At 44.0% G+C, this 13,916-nt stretch overlaps 1 non-coding gene across 1 annotated transcript; it reads left to right on the top strand.

The window, feature by feature from the left end:
- Positions 1 to 595: 595 nt before the first annotated feature.
- LOC128348380 (U6 spliceosomal RNA) lies at positions 596 to 702 on the top strand. Its single transcript, XR_008318112.1, has one exon. It is a non-coding gene; the product is annotated as a U6 spliceosomal RNA (small nuclear RNA).
- The last annotated feature ends 13,214 nt before the right edge of the window (positions 703 to 13,916 follow it).

Here is a 13,916-nt window from a genome sequence, read left to right as displayed (position 1 = left end):
CCGTTCAAATGCTGTCCTGGATCAAGGAATGGATTGACCAATAACACCACAGTGGGAAGGGAGTCATTCCTGCTCATACTGGCAAAGCCATCTCCTACTACCACAGACAGTGATGGGAAGGAACATTATTTATACCACATGAGACACCCTTATCAAATAGACTTCAGAAATAGCATAGGAGATAGGGGCAATGTAGTTGTTAGATAATACTATTTGGTAGGTTTCCTTAAAATGACATCCTCTTGGGCATTTCAACATGTCTTCCTGATACACATGGTATTTCTAATTCTCTCTCAAGCGCGCGCACACACACACACACACACACACACACACACACACACACACAGTTGTTTTTATCCACAAACAATTATCTTTCTGGATTCATTGTTTTCTACAAATCCCTCCTCAAAACACACCAACTAATATGACGCTCAGTGCCAGGATTGGCCATCGGCTGCTGCACATGTGATGGACAGCCTCATTTGGTGTTGTGCAAGCAGGCAGTTAAGCAACGACTGAAAACTGCCTGCAACTGCATGCTCACAGTTGTGTAGCACTGCTCCCATTGTTTCCAGTGTCACAATGTATAGACGACGTGCTCGCTTCGGCAGCACATATACTCAAATTAGAACGATACAGAGAAGATTAGCATGGCCCCTAGGCAAGGATGGCACACAAATTCATGAAGCGTTCCATGTATAGATGAGACTGTTAGAATTGAGAATTCTAAAGCATTGCTCTTAGCACCACAGTAACCAATTTTGCCCACTAGAGGCATGATGAGATGTTAATAGATCTGTCTTAGTCAGTTAGAATTGTTCAGTTTTTATTAAAGGCTAGCGCCTGTTTGTGTATGTTATGATCTCTCTCAGTATGTGATGTTTTAGATTCTAAAAAAAATAAAAAAATCAGTAAAACAGATAAGCTAGCATACTCCGCTGTGTGAGGATTTTAATGTTTCTCCTCACACCTCTCAACAGAGACAACCTCAACTTCCTCGCTTGTGTTACCCTTGCCTCCCTCTCCTTTAGATTCTAAGCTCTTTGGAGCAGGGAACTGGCTGTTGTGTTTTGCACTTCTCTTACTCTATAGAATGCCATGCACATGGGTAGTGCTCCATTATTATTATACTACCGGTAATATTCTGATGTTATTGTATAGTCTACTGGGGTATTTGTTCAGCTAGTCTTTTGGAAAGAATGGAGAAGATAAGCTGTTTTTGGTTTAATACGTACCAACGGGATGCAAGCATAATTGGATGTAATTCTGGAGGACTTGGCAATTGTTTAAGTGTTGTGGATTTTTATATCCACTGAAAGATGTTCCCCCAGAATTTACCGGCACGCATAATGTGAAGCTCCTATACATGTTCAGAGTAAAGTGAACTGTTACAAAGCAAGTGAAAGAAAATACCTGACCCTTAGGTCAGGGATAGCACCAGCTCTGCATGCAGATGGTCCCAGGTTCCATCCCAGCATCTCCTGTATAAAGATCTCAAGTAGCAGCACAGGAAAAGACCCTTGCCTGAAGCTTGTCAGATTAGACCAGGTCTGCTCAATTTAGCCCACAATAGCCAATAGCCAGGGATTATGGGAACTGTAGTCCAACAACTGCAGGAGGGCCGAAGTTGAGCAGGCCTGGTTCAGACAGAGCTGAGCTAGGTAGACTATTGGTATGACTCGGTCTAAGTCAGCCTCCTGTCTTTGACTTCTATGCTTTTATTCTCAAACTTCTCCAGTAATTCAGTGATGAGCCTTTCTTGCTCTCCCCTGCCTTGAGCAATGTTGAGCAATTATCCCAGTTGATGCTGCTATGCAACTGCCAACAGCAGATTGATTTTCAACTGCATGCCTCATATTTGACAATCCTAAATATTCTGCACCATTTCTCCCAAAGGGAATATTGACTTATTGGATGTATGTCTTGATCCAATAGCCTGTAAGAAGAAGAGAGCATGTACAGCGAGTCTTGCTCAGGCTAGACAAAGAGATGAAGAATAAGGATGCTTCTGAAATGGATTGAAATTCCAGTAATTGATTGCTAGGAGATGAAATTAATAGAGGTTTTTCTCAAGAGTCCTATCTCAGGCTTCTATACTAGGGGAACCTTTTCCTTTGCCTAGAAATCAATCATAATGCTAAGTCATCCTTAAAGCAACTTCTTTTCAGATAACTATTAAACATGTCCATTTCTTTGAGGGCCTTTTAATCCCCCTCTATCCATGGTGAAAATTCTTATTTTTCAGTCAGGTTGGGCTAAGTTCAAAGTTCATTTCTTCAACAAGCCACATGCCCCACCCACCTTTTCACATCACAATTTGACTCTATGATTTAAAGAGAAATTTTGTCTTATTCCCAGTATAGTATTCTATAACTTTTGTTGCATGTTGTTTTTTTAATATCTTCAAAACATGCTGTAAATTATATCAGCACATTAAAAGGGAATCCAAATATTGTATACTGCTATTTTAATATAATGGTTATAAAACCATGTAAATGAAAAACTATTTATTTAATTGTATTAAATCAGTCTAAATCAGAAAATGTATATCTAGACATATCAATAAAATTTGTAAAAGATAATCATTGAAATAGTCTCTGAGTATCCAACTAGAAGAATAAAATCCAGTAGTTCCTTGCAAAAATATCAGGTTGCTGATAAGGTGGGAGAAGTGTAGATAAGCTTTCTCATCTGGTCACAGTGTAATGTTTTAACTGAAGGATGAAATATTCTATCCAAATTTTTCAACATCTGCTGGTCTGTCTTGTGCTCTTGCAAGACATGTTTCAATTATATTTGCTTCAGTAGTTATATCTTTGCCCAGCAATGCCCAAATGGGATAATATTAATTTTTGTTCGGTTAAATTAACTGAATTATATTTAGGAGTCCAGTTCCCTATTCCAAAATCACTCCAAAGAACCACTGCATGGTAACTAAGTGGGATCAGAAAGGGTTGGATCTCCCTTTCTGACTTCAGGAGATAGTGATAAGAGTCAGAGGCTGCCGCAGCCAGCATCAGGCAGGCTGATAGGTTCTCTAGGCTGCATTTGCACATAACATTTATTTATTTATTATTTATTAAAACATTTTTATACCGCCCAAAACTTACGTCCCTGGGCGGTTTACAACAGAATAAAAACAAAGTAAAACATTCATTAAGACAAAAATGGAGGGGTGGGGGGGAACACACACATTACAACAATTCAAAAATTTTAAAATAATATTTTAAAACAGCATTAAAACCATTAAAACAACGTTAATTAAAAGCCTGGGTGAAGAAATGTGTTTTTAAAGACTTTTTAAAAGCTGTCAGAGATGGGGAGGCTCTTATTTCACTAGGGAGCGCATTCCAAAGCCTCGGGGCAGCAGTGGAGAAGGCCCGTCCCTGAGTGGCCACCAGACGAGCCGGTGGCAGCTGCAGACGGACCTCTCCAGCAGATCTCAGTGGGCGGTGGGCTTCATGCAGAAGAAGGCGGTCCCTTAAATACCCAGGGCCCAAGCTGTTTAGGGCTTTATAGGTTATAACCAGCACCTTGTATTTTGCCCAGAAACATATCGGCAGCCAGTGTAGCCCCTTCAATACAGGAGTTATATGCTCTCTCCGAGATGACCCAGAGACCAGCCTGGCTGCCGCATTCTGGACCAGCTGTAGTTTCCAACATGAAACCAGAGGCCCCTTCATCTCTGGTTTTGGAAACTGTACGTCTGAAAGTGGGCAACCACAGTTTCGTAGATAAATTGACCCGCAGTTTCCCTCCCCGGACTGTCTTCTGTACCTTTGTGTGAGTTTCACTGCCTTTAACTCCGGTTCTGTGATGCCAGTGTTACGTCTGAATGCTGGCACTACAGTTTTCCCCTCATGCAATTGGAGGGAGGAAGCTCCTCCCTTGCTCCAACTGCTATTGGCTGCCGGGGCTGTACTTCATTAAAGAAGGGAGTCCCGACAGCCAGTTCCCCCTCCTCTCTGCAGCCAGTAAGACTGCAGAGAGGGAGCTCTCCATTTCATCCAAATGCAGATGGGAGAGCAGGGGGAGTGGGCATGTCCATTGGACCCCGGGTTCTGTGTTACATCTGAAGGTGGCCCTAGTGTGGTGCAGGCTGCTGACATCAGCTAGAATCTTTTCGCCGATATCTAGTTTTCTATAGGCCGATTCAGATATTATGCTGTATGAGTGTAGGGATGTGTGTGAAACCGGTATGCCTGGTTCAGTTTGAGTCCGAATGTATACGAAGTGCTGTACCTGTGTTTAGCATAATGTTTGAATAACTGTACCCATGTACAGCTCTGTACCTGTGAACACTGTAAAACGCAATGTGTAGACTAGGTCGGAAGTGTCATGCTTTACCTGTTTTAAGTATTGGACTGTGGATGTATAAGCTATGTGTAGATCTGTACCTGTATACACAGTACACTTGGATGAGTGTTCAACATAATATGTGTGAATAAGTTTTATGTGGAGGGAATTTTTATGGAAACCCCCATCTGTATTCTGTAATAGTGCAACCCAGACAAAGATTTATACCTCAGTAAGAACTAAACCAGTCTCATTGACTATAATTTAATTTAAGGGTTGGTTCTGCACAACAATTCAGCTAGCTTAGTACACATGCATGTGGAGAATACAGTGGGTTGTACCCTAAGTGGTTGTTTGTTTGCACAGAAGAAGGAACAATTTTCACCAATCCCTCCTTTCCTCTTCAGCCCCTGGGTGCCTCATGCTATTTTGCTTGGGAGGGTTCCTTCAATCCCCAGGAGGCTGTTTGTGTGTGTGTGTGTGGGGGGGGGGGGCGCTGCAGAGTTAAGGGGGATTGTCAAAAACCACCACCCCTTGTGTGAATGGAAGTACCTTTCTTTAATGAAAGAACAACTTTGTATACAACCCATGAGTTTTCTGTGTGATCATGGATCCAGCGGGCAGAAGTCTCTTGTCCTTGTAGTATCAGGGAAGAAAACACCAGCATTGATTGTGGAAATGGCTGCCAGCGACTGTTCTGAGTCTGCAGTACATATGACATGTGTATCCACGAGTCTGAGGATGGCTGGGGCCGCAAGACATGTTGTATGGATCTGGCCTATACTGACAGAGATTTTGAACTAACTGTGCTCAGACCCTCTAAGCTGGTATTTTTCACATCCCTGGATGCTGCTTCTGCTTCAGAGGGAGGAAAATGAAACTGTAGCACTGCCTTGGTCTGTTTTCAGAGATTTTACGTATGCCCCTCTGTAGCTGTTTGCTCTATATAAGTATGCTGTGCTGCATCGGGCATACATAAAATGAGTGTGCATCTTCTCTGTGCATCTATACTTCTCTTTTATGGGTCTGGTTCACACATTTGTGTTCATCATGTAATGACTGCAATAACAGCAATCATTCCCCCCTGCAGGGATGATGGGCCTCTTAGAATTGTCTGTCTCCAGAGGCGTATAGAATATGAGGGAATCTTGAGGCCCTCAGGGAATTTCCGGTTGGTATGATTGTCACTATTGCCGAAGCCCTAGCTATTCTGTGGGATGTGGGGGTGACGTGGTGATGAATATAACCACTTCCAAGTGCCCTCTCTTACTGAGCAGAGGCCATTTGCCCTTTTGGCTTATCAGGAAGATGGGAATATAACACAAGTTGGGAGATACCTTAGCCACCTTAAGTGGCGCAGTGGGGAAATGCTTGACTAATGCACAGAAGGTTGCCGGTTTGAATCCCCGCTGCTACTCTATCGGGCAGCAGCAAAATAGGAAGATGCTGAAAGGCATAATCTCATACTGCACAGGAGGAGGCAATGGTCAACCCCTTCGGAATTCTGTCAAAGAAAACCACAGGGCTCTGTGGTTGCCAGGAGTCGATACCGACTTTATTTATTTATTTATTTATTTATTCATTCATTCATTCATTCATTCATTCATTCAATTTTTATACCGCCCTTCCGAGCTGGCTCAGGGCAGTTTACAATTAAAAAAACAGAAATCATTAAAAACAATTAAAACAGAAATACAAATGTAAACACCAATTTAAAAACATCTTAAAAAACAATTAAACTATCAAAACAATTAAAACCCGAAAAACCAGGTTAACATTAAAACAATTAAAACGGCCAGGCCAAACAGATGGGTTTTAAGGGTTCTCTTGAAGGACAGTAAAGAATTAAGATTACGAATTTCTGCTGGGAGTGCATTCCACAGCCCAGGAGCAGCCACAGAGAAGGCCCACCACTGAGTCGCCACCAAACGAACCGGTGGTAACTGGAGACGGATCTCCCCAGATGACCTTAATGTGCGGTGGGGATCATATAAAAGAAGGCGCTCTCTAAGATATCTCGGACCCAAGCCATTCAGGGCTTTAAAGGTAATAACCAGCACTTTTTATTTTGCAAAGTGTGACTTGACGGCACACTTAGGGAGATACCTTGAATGCTGATGGTACAAAAGTTGACATGATTCTGACAGAACTCAGGATAGAATTCATTATTGAGCTTAATCTGTGTCAGTGATGGTGGCATAGTTTGCACAGTGCCATCTGGAGGACCCTTTCTTTGTGATTTGAGGAGTTCTTCAACTTGGCCCATATAGTGAAGTGACAGAACCCACTGAGGCATGCTTTGACCTTTTTGCCAAGCAATTCAATGAAAAAATCTTTTGCATTCACCATGGTTTGGACACCACTAGTTCTGCAGCTCAATCTATGATATCTAGTATACCATGTAATCTCCATTTTGTTGGCTACATTCTATCCAGACCTACATCTTTGTGGCTTGAAGATATGGATGAGGTGCTTGAAGGAATGTAATCTGCTTACTTGTTTGCTTGGATCCTTGACCTTCTAGCAGGAGAGGATTGACTGGCTGTGTCCAGGAGGTAGTGAATGCCTCTTCATGAGAAGGGGCAGTTCCAGCCACCTTGAAGGAGATGGTTGTGAGACTGCTCAAGAAGAAACCCCTCTTGAACCTGGAAGATGTAAATAACTGGATGAAGTGCTCAAGGGGGTTGCTGCCATGCCATCGGTGAGACTGAGTCTCTAGATCCATCTCAATCTGGTTTTAGGTCTCAGGTCTCTTTTAATATTGAAATCGCCTTGGCTACTGTTGGATGACCTATGCTGGGAGGAGGACAGGGGGAATGTAACCCTATTAATTCTACTGGATTCTTGGCTTTCAATGCCATTAACCATGAGCCAGTCCAGAAGGTGGTGCTAGGAGACCACTGTGTGGCCCTATAACTTTGTATTCTATGAGGGTCCCTTGGAAATCCATCTTGTCTCCCATGTTTTTCATGATTTCCATCAAACCGCTGATGAGTCTTCAGGAGATTTGGAGTGAAGTGTCATCTGTATGCTGATGATAACTTGCTCTATTTTTCCTTCGCAGCATCTCATTCAGATGAAGCAGTGAAAGTGCTGAAATGGACTAGATGGAAAGCAATACGCTGAAGCACAGTACTGATAAGATGGAGATATTGTTGGTGGGTGATTCATCTGCTAGGGACAATGGTGTTGAACCTGTTCTGGATTTCCCTTAAAGATCAAATTCACAGTTGGTGGTACTCAGATCAGCACTGACACTGGAGGCCTAAGTGGCATTCGTGGCAGAGAGCATCTTCCTCCACCTGAGTGAGGCTGGTGTGCCGGCTGGTGTGCCTGCACATAAAGAGCCTGCCTACAGTTGTCCATGCTCTGGTAACGTCCAGATTAGACTATGGCAATTAGATGTCTGAGGCTTTGAAACCTGCTCAGAAACTTCAGATAATCCAAATTTAGGTTTCAGGTTATTCATGGAAATTAACCAATAGCATAATATCTCACTGGTTGTTAAACAACTTTACTGGCTGCCAATCAATTTCAGAGCACAACTCAAATGATGATGCTTCAAAGTCCTATGTGACGTTGGCCCCCAGATACCTGAAAAATTGCCATGTCCCATATAAACCTGCCCATACATTAAGGTCATTCTCAGAGGCTCTCAAAGGCCAGGCAGCTGGTGATATGAGAGAGAGAGAGAGAGAGAGAGAGAGAGAGAGAGAGAGAGAGAGAGAGAGAGAGAGAGAGAAGGTCTTTTCTCCTTTGAAATGCCACCTTTGAAATACTCTGTTCAAGAAGACTTGTTCCGGCACCTATTCTCATGTGGGTTTTTTTGGCACTAGGCAATTTTTTTAAAAAAATTTCTCAAGCTTTTGAAGCATTTGTTAGGATTCTGTTGCTATGATTTTATTTTTATTGGTCTGTGATTGTATTGTTTGATAGATGGTTTTATTTTTAACTATTCTATATTATTAGCCACCCTGGGGGTAACAACCCGGAAGGGTAGGGATGTGCACTAACTGATTTGGAGGCCCTTTGATGGGCCTCCAAACTGGTTTGAAGGTCTGGCGGTTTGGCCGGTTCGAAGGTGGGGGGCTATCTTTAAGGATGGGGGAGGGTGCGCTTACCCTTCCTGCCGCATTTCCCCCCCCCCGCCACATTCCCCCCCCCCCAGCTCTGCCTTTTAAAAATGCACAACAGGGTGGCAGCATACCTCCTTGCTGCCCGGGTGCTTCCTCGGACCGGAAGTGCCCTGTGCGCGTGCACACATTGTGTGTGCGTGTGATATGCATGCACACACACAGTGTGCACATGTGAACCAGGCTCTTCTGGTCACTTCTGGTCCAAGGAGGCACCAGGGTGGCAAGGAGACAAACTACCACCCCACGGGACCCTCCTCCGTCCTTAAAGATATCCTCCCACCTTTGAACTGGCAGGTGCTGGTTCCGTGCAGAGCACTACTGAAGGGTGAGATATACCATATTTTACGGACTATAAGACGCTACGGACTATAAGACGCACCTTAATTTTAATCCAGTTTTTCAGAGTTTTAACATATTAAACTGTTAAAACATATAAGACGCTCCTGAATTTTGGCGGATATTTTTCGAGGAAAAAAGTGAGTCTTATAGTCCATAAAATACGGTAAATCCACTAACTGACTAATACACTCATTGATGATTTGCCTATGAAAAGCCGCCACAGGCAGAATTTTCCTATCACCTCAAACAAAATATTCCAGGAAATTTGGAAGAATTAGAGTTATATGGATTGTAATCGACTCATGGGAAGGCTGGCGAACTCTGACACTGGCTGACATCTTGACTAATTAAGTGTATGCACTTAAGGGGACTATGGGGGCACGCTAGGAACCCCCGCGTATCGCCCCCAGTCTACATGAGTGTGTTCTGGTGTGCAAGAGCCCTTAGAGTATGGAATGCTACTCCAGAAGCACTCTGGAAAATCAGAAACATGATGCTGACTGCAGATAGAACTCTTATTATCTCCTTGCATCACCTCAAGCACCTTGTTTTTCATGATAAACTAGAGACAAGACATAGGTAAACCAGTTTTCTTTGATATCTAAGAGTACACTTGTTTTTGTTTTTTCCATTGTGTTTCAATTTAAGATAAAATTGTTTTAAGTCCATGGGCAGATGTTATATTACACCTAATACTGGAACTGAAATGTCTACAGAGTGAAAACTGAAGAGCAATTACAGGGTTCCTCCCAATGAGAAACACCAGAAACATTTCTCAGATGGTTTCTTTGCATCTGCCCACAATCCTTCACAGAGTAACAGGCATGTATAATCCAAAATGTTGAAATGTCAAAAAGGACTGGTATTTTCATATATGGTAGAGCTGTGATGCTATTAACTTGTATGTATGAGAGGCAGGGCACATCTTCTCCACAACTTTAATATTAGCCCCAACAGACTGTTCAAAGACACCATCCTTCGGCCTCTGATTGCAGCGAAGACCAAGAACCAAAACATTGCTGCAGAAAATTACCTTGATGATAAAGGAGCCACTGGCCTACTTGGAGGAACAGCGGGATATAAATGCAATAAAATAAATAAATAAGGTTGCTAGGAAACAAGCTCCAGCCTCAGTAAACAGCCTGCAAATGACCCTGCTGAATCATAGCTACCTCCACAGCCTAACTCTATGGCCCTGAGAATGTGATGATCATGGAGTAATATGCTTAGAGTTCACAGACCTGTGGAATTTATTCGCAGCAGTGCTGCCATTGACCTCCCCACTGCACCACAGAGTCTGAAGGCACAGACAGCGACAGTGACATGGACACCCTCCACCATCAGTTCCCAGCTGAGGGCCACATTATTGCAACTGCCAGAGCCCTAATAACTCCCCTGGAGCATGACCTGATGACCTTTTTGTCTGGCACTGACCCAAGTAATGCTGCAACCCCTTCCAGAGTTAGGAGGAAATGATCTGTTCATCTCTCTGATTTTGACACAGACTCACCGAGCTCAAAGACAGCAGTTTGGACATCAACAAAGTGGGGAAACCCCAGAGCTTGCCCAACTCCAACCCAAGACAGCTCTATTTATGCTTCCTCCTGGTGCTGAAGAGCCTCAAATGTTTCTCATTGACACAGAAACCCCCAAAGAAGGGGGCCCCTGAGCTATCACAGCCCCAGCTCATAACATCACTATGCAAACCTCCTCCTGCTGCTGAAGAGCTTCAGACCCTACATAAAGACACTACTACCCCAGAGGAAAGGGTCTTGACATCTCACTCATCACCCCAAAAGCAACAGTCCCCAGGGACATTTCTTGTCTGATATGGGCCCTGGATTGTTGTTTGCCAGCTATCCTCATTTTGATTACATCGCTGCTCTAATCCCCCCATTTTTCTTGTCTGAAATGCCTGCTTCCTCTGTGGAGGGCACAGAGGCAGCACCTGCCGAACCTGCTCAGAGAGAGGTTCCACGCTTCCATCACCTTTCATGCTTCCACCATCTTCATGCCAGAATAATTTTATTTTATTTATTGTATTTAAAATATTTATACCCCACGCCTCTAGTACACTACTGCTCGGGGTGGCTCACAACAATAAAATAGATACAATGTAAAATAAAAGTAATAAAATTAACCAAATTTAGTAAACAAGTTAAGTGTCAGGCTACAAACCACAATCAATATTAAGTTTCAAATTAAAAATTATTTCAAAACCTAAAAATTGAGAGTTATAAAAAACTAAAGAACTTACCAGATGTAACCAAAGATGGAGACTTAAAAAGCCTTTTTAAAAAGATGTGTTTTTAGTTGTTGTTTTTAAAAACACTGAAGGAGGGAGCATGGCGAAGCTCTTCAGGGAGGGTGGTCCAAAGCTGAGGGGCCACAACTGAAAAGGCCCTGTCTCTAGTCCCCGCCAACCGGATCTCTGTTAGTTGCAGGGCCATGAGCAGGACCTGAGATGATGAGCGGAGGGCCCTGACAGGTTCATATGGATGAACCATGTTGATATCAATCCCCGGTTTCTGCCGGTTGTTTCACTGGAAGATGGAAGTACAGCTGGAACTAGTTGCAGCAGAACACACCCAAGAGACTACCTCCCTGGACTGTGTGGCTGCCTGCACCCAACCCATCACCACCCCACTGGGAATTTCTACACGGGCCCCTGGCAATACCAGTACAGACTGACATCCAAAAGACCAGCATATGATCTCCGTCCTGTCCTAGAATGTGGCCAGCTGGAACTCCAGCTGTAGGGATGTCTCCTTCATAGGCTGTATTCAGACATCACAGGAACTAGCTTAGAACTGCAGTTTGCAGTTCACATTCTAAACTGGGGATCGCGTCACAGACAACCCTCCATTCCCTGTTCGGGAAACTCCTGGGTCAGGTTAGAGTTTCCCCTCCCACTTTCTGGTCCTCTGAGCTTGGTTCCACCCACTTGTACAGCCATGCCGGTGCCAGGCTGTGGGCATGGATTCACAGCTCCAGGAAATTGCTCGCAAGGGGGTGGTGGTGTTTCGACAGGTCCAGCATGTCCAGCACAGACTTACCACTGCCGTTGCCACAAGGTTCACAGACCTCAAGCAGTGGTCCCTGGTAATGCTGCTGGCCCTTTGATTATAAGAGCAGCAGGGCCTGGTGTGCCTGTTGGCAGGTATGGGAAGTAGAAGGTATGCAGGGAGGGGCGTGGCATTCAGTCAGGGAACACACCATGGAGTGTTGGGTAAGCCCTAGAGCATAACTGCTGTTGGTGCTGCTTCGAGCTGGCCTCTCACTAACTTGTAACCACAGTTATAGCGGCAGATGCATACAGACAACATGGCAGACCCTTCTAACAGAGGTTTAGAGGGGTGAAACTAATCCCAGCTCCAAATTCCAGTTTGGTAAGTAAACTGAACCCTGTGGTTTGGCTGTGAGGTCATGGTTGCATGCATTCAGACATCACATGAAACTGGAGTTACAGGTTTGCCGGTAACCTGTAACTCTGATTTCATGTGATGTCTGAATGCAGCCATAAACTACATCTCCAGGCATGACATCATAATGGTGCAGGAAATGTGGACATCCGCAGACCTAGCACCCAATGGCTACAGCTCACAATGAACGAAGGGTGGACTGGGAGTCTTAGTTCCACCATCCTGTGTGCATCATCCACAAGACTTCCTCCACTCAAGCAAAATCCGATGGTGGTGGCAATCTGCTTCTCAGACAATGCATCTTACTAGTAATCGATATCTATCTACTTCTGCAGAAACTGTTGTGAACTACACCTGGTTTCCACTCTGTATATGCTCAGAGGGAAAGAAGCAAAGTCACATCATGCATAAACTGAATTGGTTCTTGGAGATGGTGACCATGTTGGATCTGGGCACGCAAACAGAGACAGAGGAAAACACACTCAGAAAGTTCAATGGGCTTTATTATAGAAAGTTGCTCATCAAGAAAAAACCCAATACCCCAATACCCAATACAAGAAAACCCAATACCCCATGGGTTAGCAACCTGTGGGGGTGGTTGGCACCCTCACTCTGGGCCACCCCAGCACCCCCCAAGTGCAGTTATGAGGCTGCTGAAACCTCCATTCTTCCCTACGGAGAAAACCCTTAAAGTCACTTGTGGGGTGCTTGGGTGGCCCAGAGTGAGTGGTGGTCTAGTACAAAGAGGGTGCCAACCACCCCCATGGATTGCTAACCCAGGGGGTACTGGGTTTTGTTGTTTCTGAAGTGTTCTGAGTGTAGATTCTTTGGTAGCATATTAGATTTTCAATGACAAACCATGAATCCACTCTCATTGCTAACCTTAAAGACAGATAAACTTCAAAAATCACTTAAAAATCAGCCCTTTGTTCAATTCCTTTCAAATAATTCTGGTAGCTTCCTGGGCCCCCTTGGGCACTACCACCCACCACACTCTGCTCTAGGCCACCCCTTTGCCCCCAGTGTGAAGTTATATTCCAAAATAATTTTAAAATTCACCAATAATCAGAGGAGTGTCCAATTGCCTTGGGGTTTTTTGGGTGGTAGGCACCCCTGTCTGTCTACCACCGACCCCATGTTTGTGCTCCTAGGTGTTTTACAATAGGGGATATGGGCTGGTACTAGTCCCATTATACTCTATGAGAAAAATAATTGAAAATATTTCAAATATTCCTAAAAAATCGCAGGAGTGTCCGATTGCTTCAGGGTTTGGGTGGTTGTTGGCACCCATGGGTGATCCACAATAAGGAATAATGGGCTAGTTCAAGTACCATTATACCCTATGATAAAAAATATAAATAATTTTCAAAAATTCATAAAAAATGTACGAGTGTCCGATTGCTTTGGGGTTTGGGTGGTAGGTAGCCATGGGTGACAGCTACCACCCCACCCACTTTTGGAGGTTCAAACCAGTTCTAATCGAACCACCCCCGGGTTCGGTTTGAATTCGAACCTGCAGCTCGAACCTGATGGCTGGTTTGGTTCGAATTTGAACCTCCGAACCACACTGGTTTGAATTCGAACCAGTTTGAATTCGAACCAGTTCGCACATCCCTACTTAGGAAAGGGGATGGTAGAGATTAGTAAGAAGGAGGGAGCAGGCTGTGTTGTTCAATAGGCATCTCACCAGTCCTGGAGAAGGCTTCAAAGGACTTCTTCATTG

The sequence above is a fragment of the Hemicordylus capensis genome, chromosome 2 (assembly GCF_027244095.1).
Source record: "Hemicordylus capensis ecotype Gifberg chromosome 2, rHemCap1.1.pri, whole genome shotgun sequence".
Classification (NCBI taxonomy): domain Eukaryota; kingdom Metazoa; phylum Chordata; class Lepidosauria; order Squamata; family Cordylidae; genus Hemicordylus; species Hemicordylus capensis.
This window is presented reverse-complemented; position numbering and strand designations above follow the sequence as displayed.